Genomic DNA, 16713 nt, shown 5'->3' on the forward strand with positions numbered 1-16713 from the left:
TAATCACCAAACATTTCAGCTGAGAACATGGCACATGACTGAAGACTACATTTCTTAGCCTTCTATGTAAGTAATATAGAGATATGCGACTATATTTTACTCAATGATAGATGAGAAGAGGTGTGTGCAACTTGTAAATATGTTATTTAAAGGAAACTGCTAACCCTCCATGATTTTATTGTAAATTCTCCTGGTCTAGAACTTGGGTATGATGCTCGTAGTGACTCACTATTGACCATGGATTCAAGGAAACTTATTGAATGGAAGAGTAAGGGGGGAAAAATAAACCCTGAATCCCTGGGTGACCCAGTAAATCTAACTGCTCTGTTCCCTTTCACAGCCTATATCCTAAAACTTTCATGTAAGACGGAAGGAAAAATTAAAACAACTATTTCCCCCTCTCTTCAGTTGCTAGTAATTTATATGCCTCACAGATTATCTGTCCCTTAAAAGTTTGATAAAATCCAGCTATAAAATCATCTAGAATTGACTTAGAATAAGGTTTCCATTTACTTTTCTTTAAAAATAGTTTTATTAGAGGTTGAATTGCTAAAAAGAATTTTACAACACATGAGAATTCCATAGGAAACAAATAATTACAAATCTAAGGCTTAATGCTAGAAGTCCACTGCTCCATGTCCTCTTCATTCATATCACCATTTGACATCCCTCATACTCATATCAATAATACTCCTGCCTGAAATGTTTATACCACTTTTCTCTTTTCCCTTGAGTGGCCAAATAAAATATGTATATCTTTCAAAAATATATACCATTTAATTTTGCATGCTTTGGAAATTCATATAATTGAAATCTGGCTGAATTCTAGTCTATAACTTAGTATCTTTTTATAGCTTATTTATAGTTATACTTTTATTAGACATATATATGACCATGTTTTAAAATTTATTGTTTTATTATTATTTATTAGTGAAACGCATGACAGATTATGTGTATAGTTCTTCATTTTTAGTGCTATTCTGTGTAAATTTCATAATTTAGTATTTTTTCCATGCATTTGTTTTTATATTATTGTTATGAAAACTTTGTATATACATAACCAAAAGTTTCCAAGGAGTATATTAGTAAAAGTAATATTCCTCAGTCATAAAATATGTGAATATTTGATTTTATAAAATAATGCCAAATTATTTTCCAAACTGTTACAGAGCAGTTAATAGTTACAACATAGTATAGACATAAGCACCAGTTCTTAATATTCATTGCCAAACTTTATAATATTTTCAGTCTGGTAACTGCAAGTAGTATCCTTTTATTTATCTATTTATTATTTATATTTTCCTAAATGCTAATGAAGGTTAATTCCTTTTATATATATGTTTATATATATATATATTATATTTTTTATTGAAGTTCGATTTGCCAACATATAGTATAACACCCAGTGCTCATCCCATCAAGTGCCCTCCTCATTGACTGTCACCCAGTCCCCCTGCCTGCCTCCCCTTCCACTACCCCTTGTTCCTTTCCCAGAGTTAGGAGTCTCTCATGTTTTGTCGCCCTAATTTTTCCCATTCATTTTCCCTCCTTTCCCCTTCAATCCCTTTCACTATTTCTTGTAAATTTGTTACTTTATGCATCTTTTTGTAGATCACATCTTCAAGTCTTTTGCCCTCTTTTCAAGCATTTAAAATATATCCTGAACATAAATCCTTTGCCAGTTTATGCATTGTTAAGCTCTGTGTTTGTGACTTCTTTTTTCACCTTATCTAATATCAAAGACCTTAATTTTAATGTAGTTTTATTTACTATTCATTTTCTTTATGATGTGGACTTACAGCTTATATAGGAAAATTCAGACCCTTTTCCTTTTCCTAGACATATGTATTTTTCCTCCAGCTTCTGAAAATATTAACAGGTGAAATGTGACACAGCTGACTCTCACTGGATGTCTCACACACATGCACAGACATACACACAGTGCCTGGAGTTGGCTGTTGGCTGAAGAATGCCACCTCCACAAAGATTTCTATACTTAGCCAGAGTCATATTGTATACAATGATTGGTCAGTATGGAGTTGGAATTGCATGGCCTCTTGTCCCCCACATTAGGAAAATATGGTAGAGCCATCCTGTTCCCAAACTCCCTGCAGAACTAGCTGAGGCCTATGTTGTAACTGCATCACAATCCAACTTTCTCCTTTGACCAGTCATGCTTTCTTGATGGGTAATCAACAAGAGTGTTCATCAGTCTACAAAATTAAAAAGTAAGGATGAATGATCCAGAGGCTGAGGACTATCAGTCACAAAAGCTAAAAATAAATTAATATCTCCAGCTGTGAGCTAAATCTCAAACCTCAAAATCAGTGACTGAAGTAAAGGCCATGACCCCAAGAAAAAGTGGAATGCGGTTCCCCTACTATCACATGACTATATAGTAATGTGTCCCTGAGTCCTTCCTCAAAGTCTTATCCAGCTAGCTATATACGAGGGAAAGGGGAGTAGTTAGATTTTGATAACTTTTATTTATGTATTTATTCATTCATTTATTTATTTATTTATAAAATTATTTATTTATTTATTCATGAGAAATGCAGATTAAGAGGCAGAGACATAGGCAGAGGGAGAAACAGTTTCCTTGCAGGGAGCCTGTTGTGGTACTGGATCCCAGGACCTCGGGATCACAACCTGAGCCAAAGACAGATGCTCAACCAATGAGCCACCCAGGCATCTCTGAGAACTTTTAAATACAGGATATATGTTGATATTGATACTTGAGCACCTTAATTACCATTATTGTTACTAATAGAGTAGGAGTACAGGAGACAGATAAGAAATGGAGGTCTGGCCAAGGTATAATTAACCTTGGGTTCATTGGGTCCACAGACACACTAGGAATCATTTCCCTATTCTTGAATTTTGTGGTTAGAATTGGTATGCTTAGTGACTGACACAATAACCACATTAAGTTCTTGACCTATGTGACCTATCACAGGGGAGAAGGCCAAATAGAATCTTTTAACATGATTATGCTTTCATTCCCAGCCAAGATAGTAAATCAGAATCTATGGTACATATGGGAGGAATGATAGAAAATAGTGACATTCTTAAAGACCTAAAAGAATATAGGAACCATAGTCCCTACTACATGTCCATTTAATTCTCTGACTCTTATAGATAACAGATTTTTGGAAGAAATAGTGGATTACCTCAAACTCAGCCAAGAAGTAACTCCAATTAAGTCCATTGTGGTAGATATGATACCTTTATTGAATGAGATTTAAAAAAATGAGATTAAATAGATTATTGTTTAATGCCACACAGCCAGAAATTTGAGGAACTGGGTTTTGAATAAAAATCCTGCTGACACAGAAGTTGTTTTTAATAAGATTGAAATACAACCCATACACCATGAATTTCTTTCTTTTTCTACCATCAGCCAATTTCACTGGCCTATCACTATCTATGCCCTGTAGCTACCTTATTGGCAAGAGCCAATTTAGGTGATATTTGGTGAAAAGTGGCAGTCTAATTACTAAATATCTTAGAAATATATTAAACATTAAGTATACATTTGCCATTTTTAGTTTTCCAAATGCTTTCTATTGGAAGAAAAAGTTACCAAAAAAGGCAAGTGTTAGAGTCTAGTCTCTAAAAGTCAAAATCATTGTAAGATTCTATATAATTTCCTTTCCTGTGAATGCTAGTCAGAAATCATTTGTTACATATGTGACAGACTGGAGGCCCAATAGCAGGACAGTAAATGGGTGCTAGCAGCTTGAACAGTAGACAAAAACTAAGCAGTTCTTCCTATGATGAAATTGTTGGCTTGCCTTTGCTGCCCTTTATGTCCACCTTCACCAGATTCCAAATGTTTTTCTAATTGAGCTATTCATTGTGTTCACATTGTGTATATTATATACCTACACATACAAAAACTATCTAGGAAAAAATAGATGATAGATAGATGATAGATGATAGACAGGTAGATCATAGATAGATAGATAGACAGATGGATGATAGATAGATAGATAGATAGATAGATAGATAGATAGATAGATAATAGATTTTTTAACTTAAATTTACCTGAACTATATCTTGGTTTTTTGCACATAAGAAAGAACAATTACTTGCTCATCACCTAGAATAAAGTCCACATTGAAGTCAAGACTTTTGGAGCTATGAGCAATTGAACTGGAGAATATAAAAAACACAATTATACATTGGACTAGAATAATTTTGTTACCACTGACACAGGTATCAATTTCCAATTAAATATTTTAGTGGTTACTCTCATCAAAACTAATAATTATGTTTAAAATTAAGGAAAAAAAAAGCCAAAACTTAATGCTGTAAGTAATTTATCACATTAGAACCACCCGGTAATGTTACCCAAAAGGATACAGAAGATACTTTCAGTACTTTCCTGAGAAACACTTGTGGGAGTGAGGTCCAAACCACTGAATGGCATTTCAATGACTATTCCCTGTAGTTGGCAATAAAAATAGTCTCCTTGATTTCAAAGAGGATAGAAGAGTTCAAGGAGAGCAGCGAGTGGAATTTGTATGATATAGACTACATTAGGCAGGTGTAATCATTGGAATGGTCTGGTCTATAGCAATATTTAGTAATTACTAATTATAAAATGAAAATATCAGGGCAGTTTATGGAACTAAATTTTTAAAAGTTTTTATTTAAATTCCAGTTAGTTCATATACAGTGTAATATCAGTATCAGGTGTACAATATAGTGATTCGATACTTCCATATAATACCTGATGCTCATCACAAGTGGACACTTTAATCCCCATCACCTATTTCACCCATCCTCTCACTCACTTGTCCTCTGGTAACCATCAGATTGATGAAGCTAATTTTTATGAAAGAAAGAAAAAACATTGCATCAGTTAAACAGTTCTTTGACTTGATCCCCAAAAGTAAGACTTGGCTTCCAGATGCCAGTGGTATTTCAAATGTAAGGTAAACTTGAGCCTCTATAAGGGCGATCTAAATGATCCCTATCTCTTTTATTCTCCATAGGCCTCTCTAAATAACTGTACAACATTCTGATACCACCAGTGCAGTCATACCAAATGTAGGATCTGTCAAGAGTCTGCTATAATATTATTCTTCCACATAGGGAAACATTGGGGTGGCAGATAGTATGAATGAATACTATTATTAAATGTTTAGTTGGTTTCTACCACTGCCAGTTTGCTAAATTGCTTTGCACTTGTCACATGCTCTGGATGACCCTACATGACAGATCTCTCACTTGCTACACAAGGGAAATTTAGAGTGTGGTCACAGGGTGCTTTTTCTTCATTACAAATGCTTGCATTGATTCGATTTTTACTGGCTTCTATTTTCTGTTTCTGTTCACAATACACTGTGTTAATCCTCACTGTTTAACTCTATCTGATGTTCTTCAAGTAAACTACTTTTCCTAATTCAAACTGAAATAAGATTTACTTCTTTCTAACAAATAATCTTGTTCTTGATTCTTTTTTGTTGTTGTCGTTCTTGAATCTTTATATCTCTAAGTTTCCACAGAATTTCTTTTTACCATAGCAACCCAGAATGGTCATCAACTGCTAGTGACAAACGGTACTTTTGTCTTATTACTCATCCTGCTGTAGGAGTTAGCTGATGTTATCCCTCTGACAACCCCCCACCCCCATATTCTGATGCTTGGTTTCCTCATCTGTAACATAATTATGTATCCTCTTTCTACCTCCAGGTATTGTTGTAAACTAAATATGAATGTGTCTGTAAAAGTGCTTGGGATTCTTTAAAGCAACAAAAAAATAGAAGTAGTTTACGTCATGATTTATGATGCCCATTTTTATAGTGATATGATGTTTTTGGTAAGGACAGATACTTCTTGAATATTTCTTTATTATTTCATTCCTGGATGACACTCTGTCATTGACTTAGTTTTTTTTTTCTATAAATCTATAAGGAAATAAAAGAAAAACTTGGCCCTGAGCCAAAGACATGAATAAATGGGTATGAAAGCAGGCCCCAGGTTCAAAAACAGTTGAGCAAATCATTCTCCAGTTTTGGACACTTTCATCAGACTGCCTTTTTACATTATTTCTACTGTATTCATTTACACACATCATAGGAGTCAGTTGGCTTCAGTCAAAATGAAGTGTTCATATGCTGCAAATATAGCGTATACTTCATTATCTAAGGAAATATGCTCAAGGTAACTTTCATCATGTTAACATCATGCTGTTGTCCATATCCATCTCCACTGTCATGTTTGTCCTGATCCACTTTGGCGAGTATGATCTCCTTCTTTCCATCTCCTTAGGTTTGCATTTTTCTTAAAGCATTACTCACACTCTTACATTAGGACTCCAGTTTTATCTATCTTCCCTTTCTTGACATTCTGTTAAGTTCTCTGAAGACAAGTTCATATATATAAGCTATAATTATATATTTCTACATCCTCGTCAAAGTTTACCATGCCCACAGCAGGAACAATTAACATTTTGAACTGAGTAAAATTGAGAAATTATTTAGAGTAATATACTATAATGAACCTTTTAGAAAGGCTATTAAGAAGTTTATAACTCAGCCAAGAAAACTCTTAAGACTAAATTATCCACGTGAGATTGATTGCATTAGACCTAGAGCAAAAATTTCTGACTGAGAGGGAAAGATATTAAGTGTTTTCTAGATACTATCAGAGTCAGAAGATTTTGCCACAAAAATATGGCAGTTCTGAAATTTAGATGGCAAAAATACCATTTTCATTATAGTTTTATTTCCTTCTACTCTGCGTGACCATGTGTTCACTATAGTGCCCCCTTCCACTCATGATTTAACCAACTCTAAATCTATAAATTTAAAGTTGTTGGGTTTTTTGTTTGTATGTTTGTTTTTACCTTCTAACATTTTCTATTTTCTTTGGCAGTTAAAAACAATATAGTAAGTGTTATAATTGTTCCTTCCATTCAACTTTGTGGAAGGTATTTCCCTTATACTGATGAGGCAGTGAAATACAATGTCACCTTCTAACGGAAAGTTCCCAGTAAACTTCCAGAACATTCTCAATATTTTTTTCTTTATTAGTGATACTTAATGCTATCCTTCTGATTTAATCACATCTTTGTATTTGCTGTCTAATTTTATTATTGTTGACAATACTCTAATTAGTTTATATATCTTAAAAAATTAGCAAGTCCTGAATACTACTTCATGGAAATCCATACAAATAGAACCTACCTTAAACTATCAGCACCCAGTAATCACCATTTCTCTAGGTCCCTTGAAACATAGGAGATTTGGCTATGCTTGTACATGTGGAAAGCATAGATGCTATCCCCTCACTTTCTTCCTTTCCTATCTACATACAGGAAGGGATGACAAGTAAAACCATAAAAACCTCATAACTAATATGTAGCCATTTCATAGCTTTTGTAGAGATTGCTGAACTAAAATAAATATTATAAGAGTTTTAAATATTTCTGGTAGTTGTATAAATCCTTGAGAACACTAAATTTATCTTTTTTGTAATAGCTGAGCATTATGAATTTTAAATCTTAGGCCTCTGAGAATCTAGAGTTACAGAGATAGATTGTTTTGTAGTTATGTTTATGATGGTCCCCTAATATCTCTTGGTTGGTAGTTTGTTACCTTATTAAAAACCCACACTCAAAAACTGTTGTGTGGGATGTATATTAGCATAAGCTTTTTGGTAAGCAATTTGATCATGGTTGTGATGATAATAATTAAAAGGAAGCAGAGGGGCAGTCCAGGAGGCTCAGCAGTTTAGTGCTGCCTTCAGCCCAGGGCCTGATCCTGGAGACCCAGGATCAAGTCCCACATCGGGCTCCCTACTGAATCTGCTTCTCCCTCTTCCTGTGTCTCTGCCTCTCTCTCTCTCTCTTTCTCTCATGAATAAATAAATAAAATCTTAAAAAAAAAATAAAATAAAAAATAAAAGGAATTAGAGTACAGGACCCTATAAGAGCATATCACAGAGCTTAGAGAAGAGAGGGAGTGAGAGTACTATAGGATGGGGATTCTCAAAACATGAATATGATGCATTCTCTTTCCTGGACATTAACATAATGTTAACTGAAAATAAAAAAGGACAATAGGCTGAATATATGCACAATCAACGAATGATTTTCTAATAAAATTTTATTAGAGTTATAACCATTAGAGGTATAGTCGTTTATATACTTTCTTATTGTCTATGGTTGCTTTCATACTATAACAGCAAATTTGAGTAGTTATTTAAAAGATCATACAGCTGGCAAATTTTTTAAATATTTATTGTCTGGCTCTTTATAGAAAGTTTCCCTACCCCTGCTTTATATCATGAATTCTTTCTCAATTCACCCTGTGTAGGATAGCCCAGATGACAGTTAATAGGCCAACACTTTCTTAAAAGTACAATCTTACTTTTTACAAGGAAAAAGAATATTTCCAAGGATTAAGTTGTTATATAGCCAGTTTAAATTCTCAGGTAGAAGAATATGTCAACAGATGCAAAATTTTGAATCCTGCTATATTTTAGTAAGCTATTTCAACAGTAATTTGTATTTAGTTAAAAATATTTTTATTACAATTCAAGCTTAAATAAGCTCTGTGTCTGTCTGTTATGATACTTTCATTTTCTGGCCTTTTTCTGAAGACTTTTCTGAATAAAAAACAGATGGGATTCCAGAACTAGAGAAGCTGTATGCATATTTGAGTTACTTGGTTTTTTTTTAAAGTACAAAAATAGAAAAGTCTATAGATAACATAAAATTAAATGAATAACCCAGAAGCTTAATATCTTGTATGCACACATCATTACGATGAAAAGTTCTTGAACTATTTAGTTTGTATATAATTTGATTGCGCAGTTACAAAATATGTGAGTAAGCAGTGCAAACACATTCTTTCAAGAAGAGAACTATAAAGATATGTAACACAGAGAAATATACCAAAGATAGATCAAACTAACAAAAGTAGAGAGATGAAATAGAATCAGGAAAAATGTTCAATATTTTATTTATGGTCTACAAAATTTTATAGTTGATTAAGGTGTTTTACGGACAACATGGGAAGGAAAGTTTGCTCCGCTGAACAGTTCACTGCTGACAAGTTAAACACAGATCCATTACTCAAAAGAGGCATAAGTATCCTGCTGTACTTCAAAGCCAGGCAAGAATTTCTTCAGGAAGCCTCATAGAGAGGACATTGCATTAGCAAGAGCCTCCTCCATCCCATTCATGCAATAGCTAGGAAAAGAAACTTTATATCATCTCATTATAAGCTGATGATATCACACAACAGAGGACAATTCCTTTATTTGCTTCTTTGTTTGTTTGCTTGTCTGTTAATAATAAAAATAAGTTCTGAATGGAAGCCCACTTCTCTGCTGCTCAGCTTTGAGGAATGGGTAAATGTTAGACTATATATAATAGATTATGTTTTTTATTCTACTGGTCAAAGAAACTCCCATATATAGTATTACGCATAAAACATTATATATATCATAAATATATGTTGTGTGTGTTTTTAATGTATATAGTTTTACATACAGTTTTATCTAAACTTTCTATATAAAGGGTGGAAATAACCTCACAATGCTGAAATGACAATGTTTGCAATGAGTTTCTCTTATTTAGAAGAGAATTGAGGCTGACTTGGTTCATTTCTCTTTTTTCTCTAAAGAGTGTTAAATAGTCAAGTGTTGCTTCTGTAATAAGAAATATAATTTTAAACTGCCATTTATCTAAATCTGTTCATTATAATACTACCTCAAATTGTTGCCTTTTCTTTCCTTAATTAAATGTATTATATTTTATGAGGTTTTATTCTTCAAACATCCGTTTATTATTTAGAGCAGAGCTGATCAGAGGTTGGAAGCACCCTTGCTGCAATGTAGTAGTGTGCTAAAATCACATGGGCAGACTTAAGAGATATAATTAACTGCAATATGAGAGAAAGTGTTCATGATATGATTATGCTACATATTTCCACCTTTAATTTAGGGTTAATATATTAGTTGGGATTTCTTTTAAACTTTACATTATCTACTAAACATATCAGAAGTTTTTGCAATTTCTACAGTAATCAAAGAAATAGAAATTAAGAAAACAATGAATAACATGTTGAACTATTAAATTACAATGCTGTGTTTATTTTTTTAATGTTACACTGGTAGAAGTGTGTAGGAATTCTTAACACATACTCTTTAAGCTATTATTGAATCCAAAACTTATGGATAATATTTTGAGAATATGTATCAAAAGTACAACCTCTAATTAAGCGATTAACTTAAAGGCCTTTAGTCACAAAATAATATCAAGATATGCCAAGATTTATACCCAAGGATGTTCTTAATTATCAGTCAATCCCAATAAGCAAAATAGTGGGAATTTAACATAAAGAACTGGCTACATGGGTAATGGAAGAGCTGAGATGTCAACAGGGGATTACAATGTTGGAAAAGCAGGAAGTCCTCACCACTTTAAGCTGGAGGGACAAAGCAAGAATGTTACTAGAACCTAGAGATCCAGGTCTCTTCGTTACTTATAAGACCTAAAACCATGGTGAGTGTTCCCAGTGGGTGCTGGAGCCTCCTAGATGATGAAGCGGATGCCAGAGGTTTCACCCAAATGAGAAAAAGTACACTCTCTCTTCCTTCCAAAGTCTGTTGGTCAAACCGGCCAGAAGTCAACTGAGCTAGGAGTCCCTCCAACACAAACTGCAGAAGTCTGTCTCCTGAGACACAGAGGAGGACATCAGAGTCAAAGTGGCTCAGAGAACAAACAGGACAAGAACCATCAAGTTAGCAAAAACTATTAATAATCTATGTCAACAATTATTACACAGCCATATGATGAAACAGATCATATGCAGTCATGAAATATTATACATACATAAAAGAGCTTATAAAAATATTCAATATGTATTGAAAAACCTATACGGAAAAATATTTTTAATTTAATTTGACTATTTTTATTTTTAAAAAGCCATATTACCTCCTCCGTTCACTTTTTCCTTCTCTCTCTCTCTCTTTCTCTCTCTCTCTCTCCCTCTTTGTCTCTCTCTAACAAAATAGAGAAATAAATGGTTGGTGCATATGATTGTTTTATTGTGTGTTGATGATTGTGAGGATTGTTTGAATGGAGTTAGATGCGAACTCTGTGCTTTGAACACACACAATATAATTACCTTACTTACATTTGAATCTTTTAGCAACTAACAGGAAGAAAATGAACAAATATATTACTTTAACATGCTCAAACCAATAAACATTAGATGTAACATACATTTCAACTTGAATTCGGCAGTTTTGTTCATGCAGAATTTAGAAGACTATGTAATTTGGGTTTTATCCTTTCATAGATTAAGATGGCCATATGATTTGTACAAAGGGACTTAGCAGAACAAAATGATGCTATTAATAGTTTATTCCTGGTTGAACAGAAAACAGAGAAACAAGGACGAGAATGAACACATTTTTGATGGTATATGGTATGACTAAGGACAAAACTAGGAGTTTGGTTATGAAAAGTGTAAAAGAAGGGAGAGGTCAGATGGAAGTGACTTTCATAATGGCTACAGGAGTTCACACTCAGCTCCTGATGCAAGGCAGCAGTGTTGAAGAAATCAACCATTTTATGAGAAGAAATGTTTTCTGAAAGCTTTATTAAATAGTAACACTGCTGCCCTTTCCAAGTATTCATTATCAGCATGCTTTTCAAATAGCTTTTTTGAAGTTTTTTTTAGTTTATTACTAAAATGTCATCTTCTCTCTAGAGTGTCACACTCATCTCCCCTGCTTGAGTGCCAGCGAATCCCCTCTTACCTCCTGCACAATCCTGAGTATCCTTGATACTTACAGTGCTTTCCCAGAAAAGGTCTTAGGTGGTGCTCTGGACATAACACACCCATAATTTTGATGTGTTACGGGATGTGGTGACCCCAGCCCCTGACTTGTAAGCATTTTTTTCCTTCCTCCTTGCAATTCAGATTTTTTTTTTTTAATCTGTAGAAGATTTTGAATTCTCGGTCTGTAGTCTTATCTTCCATAGCAGTGAGAATAAGCAAGCTTGGAGAAGGAGAAATAAGGTAATATGTTCATGTTTTGACATGTCAGGTTTCATTAATTCAATGAGCTATCCAAGAGGCAATATCTTGTTTGAAAATGGAGCTATAGAACTAGATTAGATTTTAAATCTATAACAATGAAGGTTGATTCAAAAATGTCATAGGGACTGTGAAATAATTCAGGATTTCTGATTGTTGTTAAAAATAAATTAGATTATCATTTGCCTCAGGACATTTGAGCATTGTTCATTTTTAAAAAGGAGTTAATGGATAAGTTTGCATCATCACATTTTAGTTAAAAGAAGTGTAAAGAAAGGAACAATACATATACACTTGAACTTTGCTACTTCATATATACTATAAGATATTGCAACTTTTATCCAATGTGTTTTCTTATAAAGACAAAAATTTGTTTTTTCATACTTGTTTTTGCTAGATGAAGGGGCAGTACCTCTTTTGAAGTTCTGAGTTACATGAAATGGAATAAATATCAGTTGTCCTCAAGAAGAATTTTTAATTGATATAATATTAAAAGAGGCAATGCCACAGAATTTTGTTGAAGCAAAAAGGAATATTTTCAAAACCAATAAAACTGTATCTGGACAAACAGATGGTTCATTTGGAAAACATTAAAACTGACATTATTTTGATTTTTTTAGAGAATGTATCTTCTTGAAGGTATTCAGTTTAAAATAAAAACTTTTAAAAATAACAGATTATTTAATAATTCTCTCTTTTGTTTGACTCCGTGTTAGTCTAGATATTTGGCAGAAAGAAATTGAATTAAGCTTTAGCTTCCTGGTATTATAAATCTCTGCCTTTATCATGCCAGAAGTGAGAAATAAGTTTTTCTGCATGCTGTAAAAATATAAAAACATGAAAAAAATATATATTTTTTACTTTGTACTTTCACCCAGGGAAAATTGATGTTCAGTGGCATATATTTGAACCCAATTTCTTAATTAATTAAAACTTTCTAGAGCAATAAATTGTTTGACACAAAATAATGAATACTTTACCAGTGGTATGTAATTGTTCTTCCAGAATCATAGATGTGTCTACATTTCCTTTTTTTCCCCTTTGCCCCATTTTTTCTAAGCTTTTTTCTTCAGCAATGCACATTTTGAAATGGACTAAGCAACATAAAACATGTAACACTACAAAATCTCAGTGGTTTACTGTAAGGAAAATTGAGACAAAGAATAGCTATAATTCCTACATTACCTTGTGTTTAGTTGCTGATATCTTATATAAAATTGTAAAATCTATAGAATTTTCAGAATGTAAACTAACTTTGAGCCATCTTCCAATAAAAACAACTCCTTTTCTTAAAATGGCTGCCTCTTTTGGTTTGGGCCAAATAAGCCTACTACTTGAATAAAATTAAATTGCAGAAAATTCTTTTGTTTTGCTTTGATGTAAGAGATATATTCCAAGTCAACATATTATGTAATTTTAATGAGTACTTTACTCACCTAAGAAATTTTAAGGTAAAACTAACAATGTCTATGTCTTTCAAACAATAAGTATTGCTTTACAGTTCTTCTGTGTGTTAATTATATGAAAAATGGGGTTGTAATTGAAATGTTAAATAGCATTTAGAAAAACCTCAGAAGGCTTTCCCATGGTCTAGAAGGCACAGTATGATCTGGTTCCAAACTACGTCTAAAACCTTAAGTAACTCTTGCATAAACTCACTCTGCACCACACTCACTGGCTTTCTACATATTCTTTCAACATGCCAGGCTCATTCCCATCACCAGGCTTAAATTCATTACATGTGATATAGCAGATGCCTTTGTGCTTTGCCTTTTAATCTAATCTCAATGCTAGAATAAAAGGAATTATAAAAATGTCCTCATGGTTTTCAAATATAACTACACATGTTGACATACACACACAAATAAATATACACACTTTAGATTTAATGAGTTCTTAATTTTTCATGCATTTCTTTGTAATAAAATCATCTGTCTAGTTTTTTCTTTATTAAAAATGTTATTAGGGATCCCTGGGTGGCGCAGCGGTTTGGCGCCTGCCTTTGGCCCAGGGCGCGATCCTGGAGACCCGGGATCGAGTCCCACGTCGGGCTCCCGGTGCATGGAGCCTGCTTCTCCCTCTGCCTGTGTCTCTGCCTCTCTCTCTCTCACTGTATGACTATCATAAATAAATAAAAAAAATAAAAAAATAAAAATGTTATTAATAAGTTCACAGAAAAATAATTTGGAAAATAGAAAATAGTATTATATATGTAATCGCACTTTATTACTTGATCTTTTAAAAATAGTATTTGTTAAGATAGAAATATTTGAACTTTATGTTCAGATAATCAGCTGAATCCAATTTGATAATTAAGTTAACATCATATGATACCAGCGAAGGTAATATTTCCTGGGTTTCATGTTGCAAGGCCATTGACAAATTTATTAGTACTAAGATGTTAGTGATAACATATTCTAAGTTAAAGTTATAAAACCTCTAAGGATTGTATTTATAGAAACAGGGTTCCAGGCTTAAAAATGAAGCAGAAGCAAAGCATAGGTAATAAATTCTTTCTAATGCTAATATTGATGATACAAAAACTTTTTAATGACAGAGCATTAAAGAACACCTTAGACCAATAATTTATTGAATATGGATTTTAAAATATTAATATGTTTAAGTAAACTGTTTAGCAGTGTAGTAACAGAATAATATGCTCCAAGAATGAAGTATCTTAGAAGTTTAAGATTGGTTCAACAATAGAAAATATAATAATTCATTTATTTGGCATTTTCTTTTTTTTTAGAGAGAGATAGGGTACGTGTATGCTTGCATGTGGGAAAGGTGGCGAAACAGAGGGAGAGAGAGGGAGAGAATCTCAAGCTGACCCCCCACTGGACAGGAAGCCTGACAAAGGATTTGATCTCACCATCCTGAGATCATGACCTGAGCTGAAATCAAGAGTCAGAGACCTAACTGACTGAGCTCCCAAGGTGCCCTCCACAAATTCTTATTGAGCATCTATGTCCCAAGCACAATTCAATGACCATACAATACAACAAGTACAAAGTTATCTCCCCTCATGGAATCTGTATTTTAGAGTAGGAGGAAGAAAGTAATATAAAGCACAATAAACAATGTATACCTAGCTAAAAGGTGATAAGTGCTTTTAAAAGATAGAGGAGAACCTGGGTGGTTCAGTCAGTTAAGCTTCTGACTCTTGCTGTTGGCTCTGGTCATGATCTTATGAGTCCTCGGAATGAGCTTTGCAACAGGCTGCCTCGTCAGCAGGGAGTCTGCGTCAAGGTTCTCTCCCTCTGCCCCTCTCCCTACTCCTGCTCCTGCTCCAGCTCTCTCTCTCTCTCAAATAAATGAATAAATATTTAAAAAATAAATAAAGATAGAACGGAATGGATTGGTATTATTCATAATAATAGCTTTGATGAGAAAAAACTATTAATATTGATAGTTCAAATTTTGGAAAATATGATAGATACTGAAAGCACTTAAAAAGTAAAATATTGGGCAGCCCAAAAGGCTCAGTGGTTTAGCGCCGACTTCAGCCCAGGGTGTGATCCTGGAGACCTGGATCAAGTCCAGCGTCCAGCTCCCTGCATGGAGCCTGCTTCTCCCTCTACCTGTGTTTCTGCCTCTCTCTCTGTGTGTGTCTCTCATGAATAAATAAATAAAATCTTAAAAAAAAGTAAAATATCTACTTCCTAATCAGAACATTGGTAAAATAGGAAGAGAAGAGTTATTTTGTACAAGAAAATATCTACATCTCAAATTAATAGTAATTAGAATTATATTACATTAATATGCATGATTTATATGTTTGAGTTCTATTTTTTATCTTGCTGATATATAATCTTCTTTATCTTTTGTGCTAATTTTGGACTGAACTCCTGTTCTCTCATGGCTGATAGAACTTTCTCCATCTTAATTTTCAATCTTATATTCTCTCATTTAACAAATATTTGTTAAGAGTCTACCAAATTTCAGGCATACTTCTTTTGTTTGGGATATATGAGTGAAAGAAAGAGATACAAGCAATAATCATCATTAAAAATTAAATCATAAAATGTTAGGAAGTGATGAGTTTTGGAAAAAAAAGGAGTATAGGGTTCAAGAATTACTATGTTAAACAGGTTGGTCAGGGTATGCTCTTTGACAAGGTGGAATTTTAACAAAGATTTGAAGCAGATAAAGGAATTTTCAATGAAGATATTGAAGTGAAATTGTACCAGACAGCAGAATAATCCAGTATGAAAGTATAAAAGCAGCAAGAGAGTGCCTAGCGTGTATGAGGAGAAGCAAGGAGGAAAGAGTGATGGTGGCAGACTGCATAAAGGGCAGAGTAGTAAATGAGAGCTCAAAAAGACATAGGGACATTTTTTTTAAGGTTTTATTTACTTATTTATTTGAGAGAGAAAAAGAGAGCATGCTGAAAGCTGTGGGAAGATTAGAGGGAGAGGGGAAAAAAGAGAATCTCAGGTAGATTCCATGCTGAGTATGGAGCTACACATGAAGCTCGATCATGACCCTGATGTCATGACCTGAGCCAAGAGTTGGATGTTTACCTGACTGAACCATCCGGGCACCCCAAGGAACTTTTTGTACAAGTCTCTGTGTGTTATGATTTGGATTTTAGCTTTTACCTTGAGTGAGAAGCAGAACAATGAAATTGATTTAAAGGCAGGAAAAT

This window comes from Nyctereutes procyonoides, unplaced genomic scaffold (assembly GCF_905146905.1).
Source record: "Nyctereutes procyonoides isolate TBG_1078 unplaced genomic scaffold, NYPRO_anot_genome, whole genome shotgun sequence".
Lineage (NCBI taxonomy): Eukaryota > Metazoa > Chordata > Mammalia > Carnivora > Canidae > Nyctereutes > Nyctereutes procyonoides.